Source organism: Leptopilina boulardi, unplaced genomic scaffold, assembly GCF_019393585.1.
Source record: "Leptopilina boulardi isolate dan_hultmark-lab unplaced genomic scaffold, ZJU_Lbou_2.1 LbouV2_202, whole genome shotgun sequence".
Lineage (NCBI taxonomy): Eukaryota > Metazoa > Arthropoda > Insecta > Hymenoptera > Figitidae > Leptopilina > Leptopilina boulardi.
In genome coordinates this window covers 1,457,535-1,476,870 of record NW_026137755.1, presented here as the reverse complement: position 1 = coordinate 1,476,870, position 19,336 = coordinate 1,457,535, and the positions used below count along the sequence as shown (strand labels likewise).

The window sequence follows — 19,336 nt, the reverse complement described above, 5'->3', positions numbered from 1 at the left end:
GTAAATTAGTTATTAGGAAAAAATTTATTAATTGTACTAAATCTCATAGAGAATATCAGGAGGAATTCTCATTATTTTGCCACATTCTGTTTTTCAATAAATATTCAAAGTCAAAGTGGGTCAAGTGTCCTCTTTTGTTGGTAAAATGTAAAAAACTACGTTGAAGAGTAATATTAGCATCTAGTTTTGAAGAGTGAAGCATATGCAATTGTCGAGTCAGCTCGTCGAGTTTTTGATTCTCTGTCCTGTATCACTACAAGTAGTACTTGAAATTAGTAACCGTTAATTGTATTTTAGTGACCATTTTATATATATATATAAAATGAAGCTAAATTAAAGCAATTCTATGCAAATTTAAAAAAGAAAATTTTTTTTTTAGAAAAAATTCTTTATATTCTTTCAACTATGAAATACGTGAGTGTGCATTGGTACAAATTCCCATGTGGATATGAATTTAACATAAAGTTAAGCGAGTGACGTTAGCGAGAGATGGGTAAACCGACAGTTAGAAATTTGAAGCCGGATGTCACTTGACAAGTATTGGCAGTATAAATATCGATTCGAAACTTTGTTGAGAACCTCCAACTATTGCATATACGTGCAAAATTTTAAGAGAAGATTGTATTAGTTTCTAAAACAATAAATTCACTTGCAAAATGGTTAATAACTTTCTTAATAGAGAGCAATTTCATTTTTGATTAAGTCAATATTTTCTCATAATATATATATACTTAATTACGGAATTTTAGATTTTAATTAAAATTAATGATTATTTTTCCATACTTTAAACATTATTTTGTCTAGAAATAGTTTTGAGAAATAATCTCTGAATCTGAATTAGTTAAAAAAAAAGTAAAATCTTGGTTCATTTGGTAACTGACTGTTGTCAAATTATTTTTAATTAAAATTTAGAGAGTACTGCGTATAAAATAATAATAATATATATACAAATACAGCAACTTTTACTAATATCCGTTATATGTCCCAAGTAAGCCCACTGGTATTATCAAGTCACTCATGTGTCCGCACATCCCTCACCACAAAAGGGATAAAAGTGTAATGGTTCAGAAACAGATTAAATACAGATAAAAAGCTTTAAAACTAAATGACGATGAGGGAAAATTAATATAATCGAAATTCAACACAATTTGTCATTTGTTTAGAATTTTAAATTCAACGAGACAACAATTTATCATTTTTAGAATAATTTTATGAATTTAAAATTAGAAGATTTATTGTTATTTGGATTTGATAATGGGATCTCTTTTTTTTACAGTCCCTTTTAATGTAAAGCGTCAGATACTATAATTTCAAATAAATATTTTGGCATTGACATTTGAATTATGATGCTTACGTACATGAATTTCTACTTCTGTAGAATCTATTGGTTATATATGTGCGACAATTGTTGCCGGCCATCACTGCAGCCAACATCAGTGGTGTTTCGTGTTCGTATTCAAATAACCGTTAATACACGTTCAGTAATGCAGAGGAATTTGCGTAATGTGTGCTCGCGTTTACATCGAAGGGGGTCGCGCAATCGGAATTCAATGCAATTCTACAATAAATATACATAAAATCATTGCATCCACCGTTCGTAAATCTTTTTTACGATCTAAATCGTACAAATCTTATGATAAATTACTTTTTTTTTTATTTTTTACTATAAATAAATTTATCCAATTGTGAGGTATTAAAATAACATATTATTTTAGTGTCAAATTAGATTAGAATAAAAATCTTTTATCAAAAAATAACCTTGGGAAAATTTTTGTCCAAAGAAAATAATTTAGTGATAAAATGTTTAATATATGAAAATGATTTCATGAATCGCTCATATATATAGTAAGTTGAATGCAGTCCACAAGAAACTCGTTACTTTTGCGTGTGAGACTTGAGAAGATAGACGAAACGTGTTACGTGTGAAAAAGGATATGGGGGAGGTTTACAGTCATCGCATCCAGGAAACTGTGGATTTATTTCTTCACGAATTCCCACGAATCGTGTATAGCGTACTGTGTGGTTACACTATATAGTAACTTGATTTTGCTTTGGTGCTCGCCATATACAAACTAAAAAGAAGGTGGACGTGATTTTACTTGAATGTCACTGCCATTTGAAATAAAAATCTAATTTAACGATTGATTCGACTTTTTCACTGATTCAAATTTAGAAAGCAGTTTAGTTAATTTCCAAACAAAATTCAAGGTGTTTTTTTTTCTATTCAATATATATATATGATATTGATTGGTTTTCTTCACGAGAGAGCGCATCTGGCACAAGATATTATTTATTGCATCCTTGAAATCAATAGACTGACTCTTCTATCTACCTTTCCAGGCCACTGCAAGACGCATTAATATTATTTCACCATTTTGCTGACCCCTGGCTTACGTTTTTCGTTTCCCTTGCCAGAGCCAACGTGACTGGCTTTCAACATGAGTTTTATTCCACTATATATGGCAGCACATGTTTTCCATCTTCCTTCACTTCAAAAGTCTTTAATACTTGAAAATTACTCAACATGCTTCTTAAATCATTTTCACAAAGGGACTTCATAGAAATTGATTAAAATTTCGGAAATGCTTTATTACATTCGTTTTAAAAAACTTTGTGGAAAATATTCCTAAAGCAGTCTGCATTAGGTATCCAAATAGAAGATTTTAGACAATAAGTCACATGAGCAGGCTGAGGATTAAACTTCATTATCATTAATCGGTAAAACAGATTGTGGGAATAGTACCAGTGGGATTAAACGTCATTATCATTAATCGGTAAAACAGATTTGTTTAATTCAGTAAAGAATTCTACTAAGAATCGTGATTCAGTTGCTAAATTTCAACTATTTGAGAATGGTGTGGAAAAAAAATAAGTTGCCACCCCCTCATGGCATGGTATAATGTATCATTACTGGGAAGCAATAAGAATTGGAGGACAGTTACTGCGGTCAAATAAAAAGGATATTTGTGAGAGATAGTTGAACGCTTGTCGTCATTGTGAGACTTTAATGCTTTCTACGTGTAACGATCCTTAAGGACAATGGCAATGACGTTCTATTTAACGCTGACAAGTGGTTCGATTCACCAATCTCACGTACAAGTTTTTTTTTCAAATTCCACGAGAGTGAGAATAACGATTTTCTTTACGTTACGCGTAAGTAACACTCTGACAGAATACGAGTTCTCTTCAATCACAAAACTCTCGAGTTCGCAACTTTATTACTGAAAGGAGAATAAAGCTGTAGCGAATCGCTTCTAGTTTTATAGAGGCTGTTTAAAAGTGCACTTGAAACTCTTCACCATCGCTCGATTGCAAGTAGCCAACTATTTTCTTCATCTATCAACTAAGCCAATAAATTTCTTCGAATGAATTATACTTTAAATGTCAGAATAATAATTTTTTACAAAGAAAAAATATTTTCTAAATAAGTGGTAAATAAATATATATATATATAAAAGAAGAGAAGTAAGAATCTATTTGGGATTAAGAAACATTTTAAAAATTGAAAGTGATAAAAAAAGGTGGATATGGATATTTGAAGGCGTGGTAATTTGGAGGGAAAATAAATTGCTTCTCGCATTTTCTGATGTAGTAACTTTCAGCTACGACCATCTTTAGCCAATTTTACCACTCGAGACGGATTTACCAAGTGCAACCCCTAAAGAGTAGGATAGAATACCGCCTTCGTAATTACAGAAGAGTCGACCATTGCTCTGATAGATAAAGTGTGCCATTTATTTTCATCAAGTTTTCTCCAAAAGGGGTTTTAGCTTTGTTATTTCAAATTACGCCCTACATAAATACATAAACTTTTCAACCGAAAGAATGCAAACAAAAATTAAACTCATTACAATTTGATATAAAAATAAAATTCTTACAATTCTTAAATTATATTTATTTTGCATTATCATTTTTATAAAACGTTTTGCAAAAAAAAAGAAACGTCTAGAAAATCGATTATCGATACTTATGCTGTTCATTGTCAGAAAATAAAATTTTTAATGACTTTTTTGTGTTTATGATGTTCTGGGAAAAAATGTATAGATAGACTTCGTTATTAAAATATTTTTATGAATATACATTCCCGATATATTGCATCTACTAAATATATCCCTTTATTATGGACTATACTTTATAACTTTTTTTTGCATTCTATTAAAAATGGTTTAATAAAAAATTCTTGGTGCAAAAAAGGAATAAAGTGAATATTTAAATAGAACGCTAAAAAAATTATATTCTTAATCAGTGATTTTCTTGTTTTTTTTTTTTAATTATCAACTTAGTGTTATTTACCCTCTATAGATAAACTTGTGAATTACAACAATAAAAAAGTAACAAGGAAACAAAAAAAAATAATTTACAAAAATTGAAATAATATTATTAACAAATATAGAAAGTCTATGCATCAAATTTTAAAAAGAAGGGAACAATTCCTCAATTTAGCATACAACTTTGAAGCTAAAAAAAAAATTAAAAAAAAAGCATGCAACCTTCTCATTTGTTCAGATTGCGTGCAGTATGTGACTAACATAGGATAGATGTGGAGAATAACGTTGGATAGAGAATAATTCACAAGCTAGCCAACTGTGCCACAGAGTCAGAGGGACGCGATTTGCATCCTAATAAGTTTATGCAGCTCTCTGTTTTCTAAAGTGAGAGATGAAGAAAGCGTTAAAGTTGAAATCCCTACCAACGTGAATGCAATAGCCACCAGGACTTACGGTCAAATTAATGACTTTCTGTAAAAATTATCTTAATTGGAAACTTATTCAACTTGACATCCATCAGCCAAAAAGTTTGATTCACCGCAAATGTAATTAAGGAAAGGATTTTTTTTTTTAAATAAAAGATAATTGGTTCTTTATATTAATTTGCTCTTATAATTGTGCCCCAGTTGCGTCAGGTTATTTTATAAATAAATTTAAATTTATAAATAATTAGAAATACAAAAACAAATTTAAAAAAAAATTATAAATCAGTCCTTTGATACCAGTTACTTTGGCACAAGTTACTATGGTACCAGTTGTTATGGTACCAGTTGCTATGGTACCAGTTACTTTGTTACCAGTTACATTGGTGCCAGTTGCTGTGGTATCAGTTACTTTGGTATCAGTTGCTATGGTTCCAGTTATTTTGGTACCAGTTACTTTGGTACCAGTTGCTGTGGTAGCACTCACTTTGGTACCAGTTGCTATGGTTCCAGTTATTTTGGTACCAGTTGGAATGGTACCAATTGCTGTGGTACCAGTTACATTGGTACCAGTTACTTTGGTACCAGTTACTTTGGTACCAGTTGCTGTGGTACCAGTTGCTATGGTACCAGTTACTTTGGTACCAGTTGCTATGATACCAGTTACTTTGGTACCAGTTACTTGGTACCAGTTACTTTGGTACCAGTTGCTGTGGTACCAGTTACTTTGGTACCAGTTGCTATGATACCAGTTACTTTGGTACCAGTTACTTGGTACCAGTTACTTTGGTACCAGTTGCTGTGGTACCAGTTACTTTGGTACCAGTTGCTATGATACCAGTTACTTGGTACCAGTTACTTTGGTACCAGTTGCTATGGTACCAGTTACTTTGGTACCAGTTGGAATGGTACCAGTTGCTGTGGTACCAGTTACATTGGTACCAGTTGCTGTGGTACCAGTTGCTTGGTAGCGATTACTTTGGTACCAGTTACATTGGTACCAGTTGCTATGGTACCAGTTATTTTGCTACCAGTTACTTGGTACCAATTGCTATGGTAACCATTGTCAGCGTAACGGTTGCTATGTTCTAAGAAAATTTATCAATTCCAGTAATTAAATCTAAATTCTAAAACATCGTATAAAATTTTTTTAATATTAAAAAAAAATCCACTTGCATTTGACGATAAAAGAAAGGATTATTTTGAAGAAAATATTCTTTATATTATGATAAAGTTGTATATTTTATCAACGTACATATAAAATGTATAATATAAATAAAGTTGTTTACCCTCGAGTCATTTTCTACAGTAGCGGTAATATATCTTTACGTATATATATGTATACATGAATATACGTATATTATTTTGCAAGGATAAGCAAACTTTGGCAAATAAAATTACAAGGATGTGTGGTTATAGGAGGACCAAATTGGATTTTACCGATTTTCCATTCGAAGAGACTCCTCTCTAGTACAACCGGATGAGTTCACTCTACCTACGTTTTTCCGACTTCCTCTTGTTCATCCTATCGTAAGTAATAGGATGTTGAGAATCCTGAATGTATACCACAGAGAGAAAACGTCACTTGATAAGGGATCGGGTCAAGATGCAATGGATTTTCACGAAATGACTTTTTTGCAACGTCTTAAGATTGACATTTCCAATACCGAAGGTAATGAGAAATTGACCTCAGTGTATATATATATAAAAAAAAGTAAAAACAAAAAAATTGATGTAATAAGATAAATGTCTCTTTGCGCACATTCACTTCATTCAATCTATAATGAATGGATTCACTGCGGAATTCGTTTCAGAGGGTTACTTTTGTTCTTGGTCGACAATTATAATTCATATTCGACACTCAACTATATAGGGGAGAGTGAACAACAGTGGATCAATGATTTATATTGTAGAATGATTTTAAAAATCTTTCTAAATAGAAATAAAGTTTACGTGAATTGAATTCATTTATATATTAACAGTATCGTAGAATTTTTAGAATTTATTTTCCAGAAAACAGAAAAATGATCCACTGTAAACCAGTCTGATCCATTGTTGTCCACTATTTATGAATTGTTGTCCGTCCTATATTTGAATCGAACAAAAAAAATAGTTTCATTGATAAACATTTTTAATTTTATTAATCGGAACGGCGCACCACTGAAAGGATAATTTTTTATTGTTCATTTTTTATCCTCAATATTTCAAGTGTAAACAAAATAGCCAAAAGGAAAAATTCCTCAATAAACGCATTGGAATACTGTCTGGCTAGCTGAGGAAAATTCGATTCTCTTTATATATATATATATACATATAGTGTTCAGTCGGGAGTTGGAACATTGGTGCTTGGTACGACCTACACACATGGAAAACATCGATTTGCTGGAGTGCAATTTGATGCTTGTACATGTATACAGAAAGCCTAACGAACCTGGCACACGTGCAGCAACTGTAGACCGACGCCACTGGTCGGTATGCGTTCAGAAATTGGCTAGAGGACGAATTTATCTAAAATTAGAGTGTTGGTCGTTTCCGCCGTTGACCATTTACCACGTCCAGTGCTTCGTGTCAATAATAATAATATAATAATAATAATAACAATAATAATAATAGTAATAATAAAAATAATAATAATTTTTTTTCCTCGTAAATAAAAACAGTTTTTTATCTGTAGGTTCCCCGAAACTTGGAAATTTTTATAAAGAACCTCGCACAAAATATATTTGGCTTTTTGGTGAATTTTATTTCGTGGGGGAAGTTTTTTTGGTTTAAAAAAAAAAGAATTAATTTCATTACGTATCAGTAAATTATTTAAACCAAATGAGTTTATTTTTTATTGGTAATCTTTTCTTATCATAGGAGATGTTTTTTTTTTTTCTTTGGAAAAACTTTTTAGTTCTAATGGAATAATAGTTTTATATATAGAAAACTTTGTCGGTTTATTGATGTTGTATATATAATGTCTGGACTCCATAGCAAAGCATTTCTATTGTATTATCCTAGTATAGTTTACAAATTATTAAGCGATCCTCCAAAGTTTCTCGCTGTAAACATCTTCATTGGGAAATATGCAAGATACACTGGCGCTGAGAATAAACATTTAGGTCACATCGTTTGACTAACTTAAGGGATATCTCAATTGTCTTATCTCACTTGGACCACGTGCAGAATCTTATTAGCCCTTAGAGGGATTTTCTATATAACGGTATCCAATTGGATTAGAATCGTTGCAATTCTGCTGATTTTGGGGGAGTTCATTTCTCTTTTCTTCTCAATTAAACTTTTTCTTTTATACATTAAAATAAAATTAATTTTAGGAATGATTTTAATAAAAAAAAATTTTGTCTAAAAAAAATATTTATTAAAAAATATATGTTTATAATTTTCAATTAAATTTTTAATTTCTTTTGCAAAAAAAAAAAAAAAATTTTTTTGAGATTTTAATAGAAATTTGAGATCGGATTTTCTTATATATATAAAGGAATTTGCTTTGTCAGATTCTTTTTTTAATAGAAATATATTTCCCACTAAAAAATTGATTCGCGTTGTGTTGGTTAAATCAATTTTTGTTATTCGCGGAACTACAGGTTGCATGCACCTTTCGTTGGTCCCACGAGCGGAAATGTATGTCACTCGAGATTTCTCGCGATGCCGGAAATGCACTGATTCCCGGATGTCAAGAGGTGAATTGAAACGTGTGGCGGGAAAGTCGAAGTGTGGTCGATATCGTTCCTTGGGTGAAGCCAAGAAAGGAAGTTCGAAGCTGGAAACGTTCCCAAGCATTGAACAAGTTCATACCACTTTTTTTGTTGAAATGTCACACCTTTAGTTTATCAATGAAAAAAGAGGAATTTTATTTGAATTATTTAAATTTTTCTTTTTTATATATTTATCAAATAATTATTTTACATATTTTGGAATTGTAATTAGTAAATTCAAGTTTTATTGAAGTTTTCTGCAAGTTTCAAGAATTGCTTCTTCTTTTTTTTAGTTTGCTTTAGTAATCCCTTTTCCCCAAACTCTTACTTACTTTTCCCTCCATTTGGCATCTTCTGGCGTAAAGTTGAACCGACACCTCTCGGTCACGCGATCGCACTTACGGGGATTTTCCAAGCTGTAAATTACAAAAGTTGTAACACGATTGGATGTATCGATTGAAACGCGCCAGCCTGAGAGTTTCATTCTTTTTTTTTATGTTTCAGAATCCTGAAGCATTGGCAAGGATTCTGCAAGAGAGCCACTGGGGTAAGTTTAACTTTTACTCATGATGTTCAAGTTCTTTAGTGCGCTTTGGATTTCCAGAAATCGCTGCTACATCGATCGCCCTTTGCAACCTACTCTGTTTCTCCCCCTTATAACTCGTTACAGAAATAATATATACACTTAACTGAAAAGGGTTTCTATGACTTATTTATGTTCTTTTTATATTTGTAAACTTAAATTAATTATCATCAACAGAAATAGTTTCGTAGTAAAGTAACAGATATAAAGTTATGTTTATTCGTAAATTAATGTTAACTGTTTTGTTGGTACTGCCATACATCCGTATGGTTCAAAAATACAAAACACTTTTTCTAAGGATTAGAAAAAAAAATTCTAATATGATTTTCTATTTTGATCTAATAGAACAACAAAAATTTTGTTTCTACTATCAAAATTAGTGAAATTTTCAAATCTTTAGGAAAAGAATAAGTTTTCTCGTAGTGCCAATTGTTACACATTAAGATGATAAGATAAGAGCTCGACATTATCTTGAGTAGCAAGTTGCTTTGCAAGGGATCCATTTCTTGGTGAACAGGGGGCGAAGGAAAGATAGACGATCTTTTTGCAAGGGGTTTGAGAATAGTAAGGATGAGTTGAGCGGTTGGTTAACAGGAGCGTAATAGGTCGGAGATCAGGTGTCAAGTGCTACCTGAAGCTTAACTTGCAGTAGTCAATCTTATCCACCTGCCACCCCCTTTCCTCACCCCAAATCCCCCTTATAACATTATGTCCCGTAGTATTAATAACATTGGCACAATCTTTAAACTTTCTTCCCTTCCATCAAATTTTCTCATTCTCATAAAGAATCTCTTTTTTTTTAAATGTGGTCACTAATAGTTAAATGGGGTATAATTCCCCGAATATTATTCAAGTCTTTTGGAGGTATTGTGGTCCAATTGATTATTTGAGAAAAATTAAATCAACAGCCTTTTTGCCAAACAAAAAGTTTCAAAAACAGGTATAGAATTTTACAAATTCTACTGGATTAATAATTTTTATGCCATGGCGGAAATGCTGTAAATATTCTATTTGATATTAAATCAATAGCATTGTAATTTTAACACTTTATAATTTTCGAATAACCTATAATTAATAATTAAACTGAAGATTACTATGAGAAAAAGAAAAATTAATCGCATCTGTTTTCAAATTTTGAACAAAATTGCAAATTTGGTATTTTTTGAAATTAATTATTAATTTTGGAGAAGTAATTTTCGAGTAAGAGAAGAAAATACAAAACGTGAATTTGCCTTCTTTGGAAGAATTTTTCTTTTCTGTGGGGCACTCAATGTGGTTAATACAGCGCTGGATGCCGCCCTTCCGCCAGATCAATATTGCGTTGGTGGGGCTGAAACAGGGTAGTTTTGAAGGGTTGAGGGGTTTGGTAGGTTTCCTCCGACTGAATACGGTGGGGGAGTCCGTGAAAGATCGAAGTAGGGGGATGAATGTGTGCGGAGCAGCCACCACTGTCATGGCGCCGCGCACCACTGTCAGAATAGCGCCCACGGCCTTGATGCCTCAAAAAATATTATACCAGTAGCAGTAAATTTCAAAAAATTTCTTCTCGTTTTTTCAACCAAACAAAAGAAAAAGAAAGGAAAAAAAACCAAGTGTGATTTGTGATAAAGATAGAATTTTTTTTTTAACCGTGACTTTATTATGATAATCGCGGTTTTCTTGTTGACTTTTGTAAAACATACATCCCCATTGGTGCGTGTGTGCTATTTTTAATCCATTCGTGAATGCTTCTTACATTTTATATACGAGAATATGTGTGTCAATTGTTTGAAAGTCTGAATGTTATGTCTCCTGTGATACTATCAGTTAACAAAGAAGTGATGTATACAGAAGGTTAGGCAAGTTGTGCCGCACGAGTTTGGGCGGAGGTTAGAAACTTGACTATCGATATACTTGAGAGGCAGATCCCTGACCACGAGGTGGATTGCAATTGTAAACCGGTGTGAGAACAATAGACCAAAATCGTGACCGATGTGTGGTGATTTTAATGATTTTAATTTGAAGCCAAAAGAAGAGAGAAAAGTGTTAGGATTTTTGGATTGAAGAAGAAAGGAGGGGGAGTGATAAAATAGGTGTGAAGAAGAATTGGGATTTTAAGATAAGCAGATTTTCACAGAACGGACAAGAAGGATCAACAATGTCCTAGCGAAGGCAGTATCCTGTCTGGGCATTCCCCCTTATCCTGCTCCATTTCACCTACACCCGTTTCCGTACACGTAGCGACCGTCCAACCTATATCCATACCCAACCAGCTGTACCCATCCAAGTACTTTCCCTCAGCCTCTGCAACAGACACGATTTGTGTTCTTGGGAATAGTGTTCTCTGAATCATCTGAGATTCCTCCATTCATCTGTGAGTCCAAAGTACTTAATCTGGCAGGGTGATCCTGACCCCACCCGACCAAGGAAGAACCACACCCCGGCAAGGATTTTGGCATCCGAATTTATCGGTCTTCTGGTAAGCTTGCAATGTAACACTTTTGGAGATGGGGGGGAATGAGATTCGGAGTGCTTTTGACGTGAGGAGTATATTTAGGAGTTTCGTGCACATGGCGTGTCGACACGCTGGCTGCAGTTTGCAAGTCCAGTCACATAGGTTAGGTTATGAGTTCAAATACCTTATTTCTGTTGGGTATGAGAAATTCAGTTCAGGTCCTAAATTTTTTTAAATAGAAAAAGAATATTTGGGTTATTATTCAAAGATAAGACTAAAAAAGTAAAATTAAGTTGTTTGTCAAAACTAAAACGTTAGTAAATAATGAATAGAAAATGTTCCAATATATCAAACCTAATTTGATGTAAACGTATTAGCAACTGATGAAGCGTGAGTTCTAACAAGACGTTCAAAGCATGCCAAGTAATCAGATCTGATCAGATCACTTGGTACCTTTGTCGATAGTATAGGGTTCTATTACTCCTTTGACGTATATCGAATGAAGAAACCCTGGTTTTACAGCTCACTGCACTGGTCAATGTATATTGGAATGTAATTTACAACATCTAACATATCAATTAACATTTTATGTGTTTTTCTCCCCTTTTTCTTATTTATGGTCATGGCCGTGCGAGAAAATTGAGGGGGAAAAAAAGCATCAAAAAAAAATTTATGGTTATCGATAGACATAATTTCAAAACAATGGTCCAACAAATCAATCTTGAAAGATATTATGCTTGAAAAGAACGGGGAAAAAAACCCTTAAATCTGACAATTGATGCTTATTTAGTTTCCCATCATCTGCGGATAGAAGGAAATAATAAGTGAGTTAGGTTAGGGATTTACAGTGAAAATTTCTTGAGGATTGGTTCAACAGGAGATAATTAAGATCGACCGTTGTTCTCTCTATCTGCTTTCTTCCTCCATTAACTCATTTATCCCGGCATTTTTCACTTTCTCACTCCAAGTTCTACTTCCAGAAGCTTCATCTATTATTCAGGTTCGATATCTTCTTTTTTTTAAACCAATGAAATCAAGAATCAAATAGAGTAACATTTTTTTAATTTTAATTTAAGGTTACTAATAAATTTCAAAATCAAGTGGGTGGAGGCGTGTTTTGAAACTGGGCCAGAGTCATGTCGACCTCTATATACAGAATTATTATACTATCGTTTTCTACTGCAGTTTATAGAATCGAAATCAAGTCACGATATTATCAAGTGCCAGTGTAGGATTAGCCTTCGGTCATGTCATGTTGACGTGCCACGAGCCTGATTTCAACCTGATCATAGTTTTTTTTTTTAAAAAAAAGGAAAATTGCAAAAAAAAAGAACAATTTTTCTATTCTGGCACAAAATTATTATTCAGAGAAAATAAATATTTTTTCCTTCTTTTCAATTCAAATTCTGAGAACTTTAAGCTAAACTTTTCGATTTCCGTCCCACAAAACGTCATTTAATCAAAGTGAATTTGGCCCCAAGCCAAAAATTGTTCTATATTTGAAATTTCCTTCTCTCTCTCTCTAAACCATTTCTAAAGTGCAACGATAAGTGATCTAATCTTCCATAATCCATAAGAGAGACATAAGAGAAAGCTTAAAATTTTGCAATATGAATAACCAACTTTGAAATAGGATACAAAATACTTTTTCATATATAATATAGAGAGACTTTCAAAGCTTACAACTATTGCCATTCATCCAGCACGGGATTCACTTAATCCAAAAGCCTCAAACGTTTGTATAATTCTCCGCATGCAATTAAGGAAACTTAAAAAGCTCTTCTTGAAAATATCGTTTGACAATTTTTAGAATCTCTATACATTAAAAATATACCGAGATTTTGTATGTATGTAAATCAGAAAATGTTTTTTTTAATTTTTATCTATTTTTTTGTAAAAAAAAACCCGGAAAAAATAGAATTTTCCATTAAATAATATTTTCAATACCATTTTCCATTGTATTGAAATGATCAGGCATTGGGAAATTTGCTTTAACTCATAAATAATGGACTCTGGAGACAAAAATATAACAAAATAAGGCATGTTTGGCACGATCATCGGTTGTATATATATACATATATATTTTGCGGTATAGATATGGCATAATGTTCAGAAATCGTGTATTGGTGGTTGTACAAAGAACACCATAACCGTAACGCCATCCATTTATGATGATCGCTTTCCATTTTACACACGTTCAATGTTTAATCGAACTGGACGCAGATGCAAGAGGGTTTATCGTTGAGTCTTTATATGGGAAAATGTGGTCACCGCTCATACATTTCCGCATAAACGTTAATTATTTTTAAAATTCACTGTAATAAATATCTGAATGAATTTTCAACAATTATGATTCTTTTTAAAATTTTTATACAATCAGTTTTGCGTTGACATTTATTTTTTTTTTCATACATTTATGAATGTTATAAAATGGCAACAAAAAATTTTGTTTTATTTAAAATTAAATTCATTTCCACAGCAACAAAAAAAAGCATATATATAACTTGATATTTGTATTTCCATTCGTAATTTTTTAATTAAAAAACCAGCGTAAAAAAGGAAAATAAATTTGTTTTCCTTTTTTTTAATGTCAAAAGAATATTTTAATTTTTCTGTTTAAATATGTTCATTCCAAGTGAGTTACAATGAATTTTTTTCCATATATAATTTATTTAAAAGACATAGTTTTTGAGTTGAAATAATTTATACAAGTACCATAGTATAATATGTTGGATAAAAAAAATTACCATTTAATCGATAATAGCCTTCGGGTTAAAAAGATCCTTAAATTTTATATCAAGCAAACCGTACAGCATACAATATATATAAAAACTATTGAAGGGAATTTTCATTGCCTCAACGATTGTTTCGTCCCTTCTTTCTTTTTTCACCCCTGAAATTTTTCCATTGAATAAATAACAGTTCACGATGAATAAAAATAACATTCGAGACAAAAATCTCCCAAATACTTTTATGTTCAATTTTTTCTTCTTCTCACCCCTGATGTCTTTTTAGGATTGAGGAGCTGGCATAATAGGGTGTCAACCACATAAATTAGTGAGTTTATTTTTTTGGCACACCATTTTTGTTTTCAAGTAATTTCAAGATTCGAATTATTATTATTATAATTATTATTTTAATAGTAAAATTCTTTTTTTAAAAAAAATGTTTTCCTCTTCGTGTAGAACAATGGAATATGTTTTCAAAGTGAATGATTGAAAAAGTAGTTATAGAGAATTGTTGCTCACGATTCGCAAATTGTGAACACGCAAGAGCGTCATTGGACGAGGTCGAAGGCTGAAGGTCTTGTTGATTTGAAGATTACAAGCGTAAATTCCGCTCTTTTGCCTTTTAGATCGTTTATAGTATAGATACTATTATAAAACATAAGTCCAGTAATGATGTCTTTCAATCATCAACAGATTCACATTTCTGAGAGTTTTCGTGACGAACAATCGTTAAATGTGAATTTCTCGCACAGCTGCCGAAGGCGTTGTGATTGGCCCGTTAAAATTGTCGCGTGATAAACGACAATGAATCTTCACTGAAAGACAATGCACAAACTGTAATCGAGAAAAAGAAATTTGATTCGCGTAACTATTTTCAAACCAAGATATACAAAAAAAAAAAAAATTCCCTGATAATGGTCAGTTTTTTTTCCACAATATTTCTCCAAATTAAGACACAATTTTTATACATTCTCATCATATAAAGAAGGTATTTTTTTTAATTTGAAAATTTGCACTTGTGAGAGAAATAAAATTAAAAAATTTGCGCCATCTGTTGGAAAGTGGTGTAATGGCCAACAGATAAATCTAATTTAGTAAATCATTTAAGGAAATGTGAATTGATCTATCCATTCTGCTTCTTTTGAATGTATAACTAATATGTATTACGACTGATGGTTTGCATGTACTCTACGATTCAGGCTGACAAATAACCTCAGAATTTCGAGCAAATATTGTGAAAGTAAACAGATTTGTCACTCCTCGCATGACCACAGGTCCAAGCTTCAAAACCAACGATTAGTTGCTACTGCAAACACCCGTGTCCTCTCAAAAAAAAAAAACGACAAAAGAATTTATAATTACCTTTTTTCTGATTTTAATTAATTTTTTTTTTGTCTTATGTTCTCTAATTCCTGTGTGTGGTATGAAAACGTGACTCCTTTCGAATAGCCATCATGTTATAAGTCGTCTAAATTTTGACTCCAAATTGTCGCAATTATAAAGTCCCTTTCATTTACTACACCTAAAGGAATGAAATGTGAATCGTTCGCCCCTAATTCGACCTTAATAATCATTTAAATAGAATTAAAAGCCTTGTGCTCACCAACGAAACTCAAAGTCACTTCTGCTCTCGCTTACTTCTCCATTCCAGGCTTTAAGTCTGCAACTACTTAACCTCTCGCATATTATGCAAGCGGTGTCTTCCCGAGCTATTCGTGGCCTCACTTAAGTAAGTTTACACCATCTGCTTTAGGCATCTTGTCAAAATCGCTTAAGTGCCAATATATTAGAATCCTTCTATAAAATAATGATATAAATATTTCGAAAATTACCTTTCTTTTATATTTGATATCAAAAACAGAAATTTGTACAAACAATCGATTTTTATTTTTGAAATAAAATTTCTAGAGAATCACCCATATAATATAAAATAAGGAAAGAACAATTTAACATGAATATCATCAAGGCCATATTTGAAAAAGTAGTTCATGAAAGGACTTGGCAAATTTTCCTCTCCTTCTTCTTTTTTTGCTTTGGCAAACTAGAGAGGGTCTCATCCGAGCAATTCTCTGGCACCCCGCTTGCGCTTTTGTAAATCGTTTTTGCGTCATGGCAGTAGAACTCAATTTACTGGGAAGCGGAGAAAATATTTCGTTGGCATAAATTCTATTGCAACAGCAAACTGATTTGTTTTTCTAGAAAAAAAAAAAATAAAATAAAAACACAAATGATTGATATGTCTCATACACTTCGAATTCACAGGAGGTCCAGAGGCAATTCGTAACGTTATTTATTTTACAAACATTACGAATGTAAAATCCTGATAGGGAATCCTCAATAATAATAATAATAATAATAATAATAATTTTTCAGTAAAAAAAAAATTGTATCACTCAAAGATTGAAAAATTTTGTAATAATATTATGAAACGTTAAAAATGAAGAAACAATTTATGATTGAAAAGAAGCCATATACTAATGGTTTCAAGGCAACCTAGGTTAATTGGCCTTAAAAGGGTTAACCCGTGTTGTGTGTTAAAAGGTAAAATGAGAATTATGAACGCATTACACATATGTAATGGGGCTTCAACATCATAAAAATGTAGTTATTTTTTCTGATACATTTTTTTTATATCATATTACTAAATAGTATTATTATTAATTTTTATCCTGTATAAATATAATGAAATATATCCGTTTGTTAATATTGTTATTTCAATGTTGAGAAAATACGTGAAGTAAATTCACTTTTAGCTTGTACAAGATTATTGTTGGTTGATGGGAAGAAGAGTTTTTTAGAGGGTGTCGCTCTTGGTATTGGTAAAGAGACGGGACAAACAAGAAGGCTAAGTGCACTTCCCTCCGGCACATTCGATTCAATTGCTTTTACAGAAGGCTGACCGACTCAATAGACTATAGAGAGTATAGAGAAAGAAAGACAGAGAAAAAAAGAGTAATCTCTTGTCCTTTTCCGGCCAAGAAAGAAGAGAGCAAAAGTGAGAAGAACGAAAATAAGAAAAAAAAAACCACATTTTTATATGTTTGTTTTCAGATTCTCTCTGACAATATAGTCTTTCTAAATTATTACGTGAAAATTCAAATTAAACCAATAATCTATTTATTAGATTTTAAATATCTTTTTTTATGATTTTAAATAATTTACTTAATGTTTATACAAAATTTGTACTCTCTTTTAATACATTCTCTACGGAAATTTTAAAATCTAAACCGCACGTTGAAAATGAGTCTCCATTGAAGACAATTTATAACAACAAAACTTATTCTAAAAAAGTAAAGCAGGAAACTTGAAATAGATATTCAAAACTTCTATGTAGAGTTAAGCGGAAATTGGCGAAATCCAATATCCTTTTTGAAACTCCTTATAGTCGAAAAGGCGTTACATTACATAAGCTAACAAAAAAAAAAAATGAATTTTTTTTTCTTCTTATCCAATGCAGAGAAAGATTCTTTGTGTTCACGAGTCCCTAAAGAATCTTCTGCATTCATAATAGGAAAAAAGAAAAAACATGTTTCTTATCGCGGGGAAACAGAAACTCGCTACTATAAAACTTATATTGTAAAAAAAAGTGTAGAGAATTTTTTTTTTTTTTTTTACTTTTTTTCATTCTCAATGACTGCATTTTCAATCTGTCTCACTGGACCTAAAGTGACAAGTTTTATTTATGGAAAATACAACACATTACCAATAAATAATATGCTAAATATTGAATGACCCAGATCTTCTCGTTTTTTTTATCACTTGGATAATTCAAGTTTTACGGAATATCGATATGACGTCAAGACTTCATTCATGTGGAAATATATTGAGGAGAAAAAAACGGAACAAAAAAAAAGGAAACCCATCATCAATTTACTGTTTCTAAATATAAGAATATTAGATTGAAATTCGGTGCAAGTGAACATACTTTTTTTTTCTCCTACAAGAATGTAATTAATTTCTTAAGAGCTGCTATAAAAAAGATTATTAAAAAAAGGTTGCAACATATTTTCGAGAAAATGCTACCATAAATTGGAGATTTGTTATCATTTACACGATAAAATATTAGAATGTCGATAGAATTTTAACTGAAAACTATAATTTTGTTTTTGGATCTCAAAAATTTAAAAACTTATTTTTTAGACTCGATATAAAACAGAAAATTTTTTTGAACCAATATTTTGCAACAATATTGATTGCAATTTTTCACATAATGAGTAAATCTTGTATAATGCACTAATACCGGATAAAATGGATGTTCAAAGAAGTCAATGAAGTTCGAAATATGTATATCCTTTCTCTGGTGGGCGTCGAGTTTCTATTGTTGAACATTCATGTATAGATTCACACATTCGGAATTAGCTATTCAGGAGTATTCAGGAACATTCCTTACTGGTCTAACAAAAGTTTCTGCTTAGTGACGCTCGCGGAGTTTCTAAGTTTGGAATTTCCAGAATGTCCAAATCCACACACACAAACATTACGACAAGATCCTTCCAAGTGACGAAAACCACTGAAAGTCCAATCGTTCGCATATATATAGGAAATTCTACTCCTCGGACATATATACATATGAGAAGAGAAATGAATTTCGAAATTTACTACTAGTCAGAGAGTCGAACGCAACATTGGAATGGTCGCGTTTTCCCCGGTTGCAGTTTTGTGGTCCTAGAAGTGGCGATACACCGCAAAGTCCAGCGGTCGCATCTCTTGCCGCATTTGTGGTTATTCCGCGTGGTAACGAATGCGACGAATGCCAGGGGCACTGCCGCAAAATATCACAAGAGAGCATGATAAACGTCCCGCGACACTTTTCCATAAATGCATAAACTTCTCGGGAAAAAAAAACAACTCTCACTTGTTCTTATGTATTAGAATATTCTTTTTTTTCCACCAGAAGTCGGTGGAAAAAAAAAAAAACACCACCGCTTCTGGCAGGAGTCGTTATTTCTTCCACCTTTTGCTCTCATTTCGCTTAACCTTCTCACCCTCTGCAAATGCCTCTCTCTCTCTCTCTTTCTCACTCTTCTCTCGTGTTGCATTATTATACACGAGGTAAGAGACGGGGAATTTTCTTTCCGCACAATTCCGCTTCGCTGATATTCTGATGTTCATTTTCTATGGCCACAGTCTCCAACTTAATGGGCTACATTTATTTTGAGTGTTTTAATTAAGCACGAATTACATCGTCTTCTTTGTATTGCA

The 19,336-nt window shown here is 32.2% G+C and overlaps 1 protein-coding gene across 8 annotated transcripts in view; it reads left to right on the top strand.

The window, feature by feature from the left end:
* Nucleotides 1–19,336, top strand: part of LOC127278340 (protein turtle) — a 161,366-nt gene that overhangs the window by 87,308 nt on the left and 54,722 nt on the right. For 7 of the 8 annotated variants that reach the window (XM_051300030.1, XM_051300029.1, XM_051300027.1 and 4 more), the window contains exon 5: nt 8,893–8,935. The gene's annotated coding sequence lies outside the window, so the exon portion shown is untranslated. Of the gene's footprint in view, nt 1–8,892; nt 8,936–10,384; nt 11,430–19,336 lie in introns of those variants that run through there. The other variant, XM_051300025.1, reaches the window with a different exon arrangement.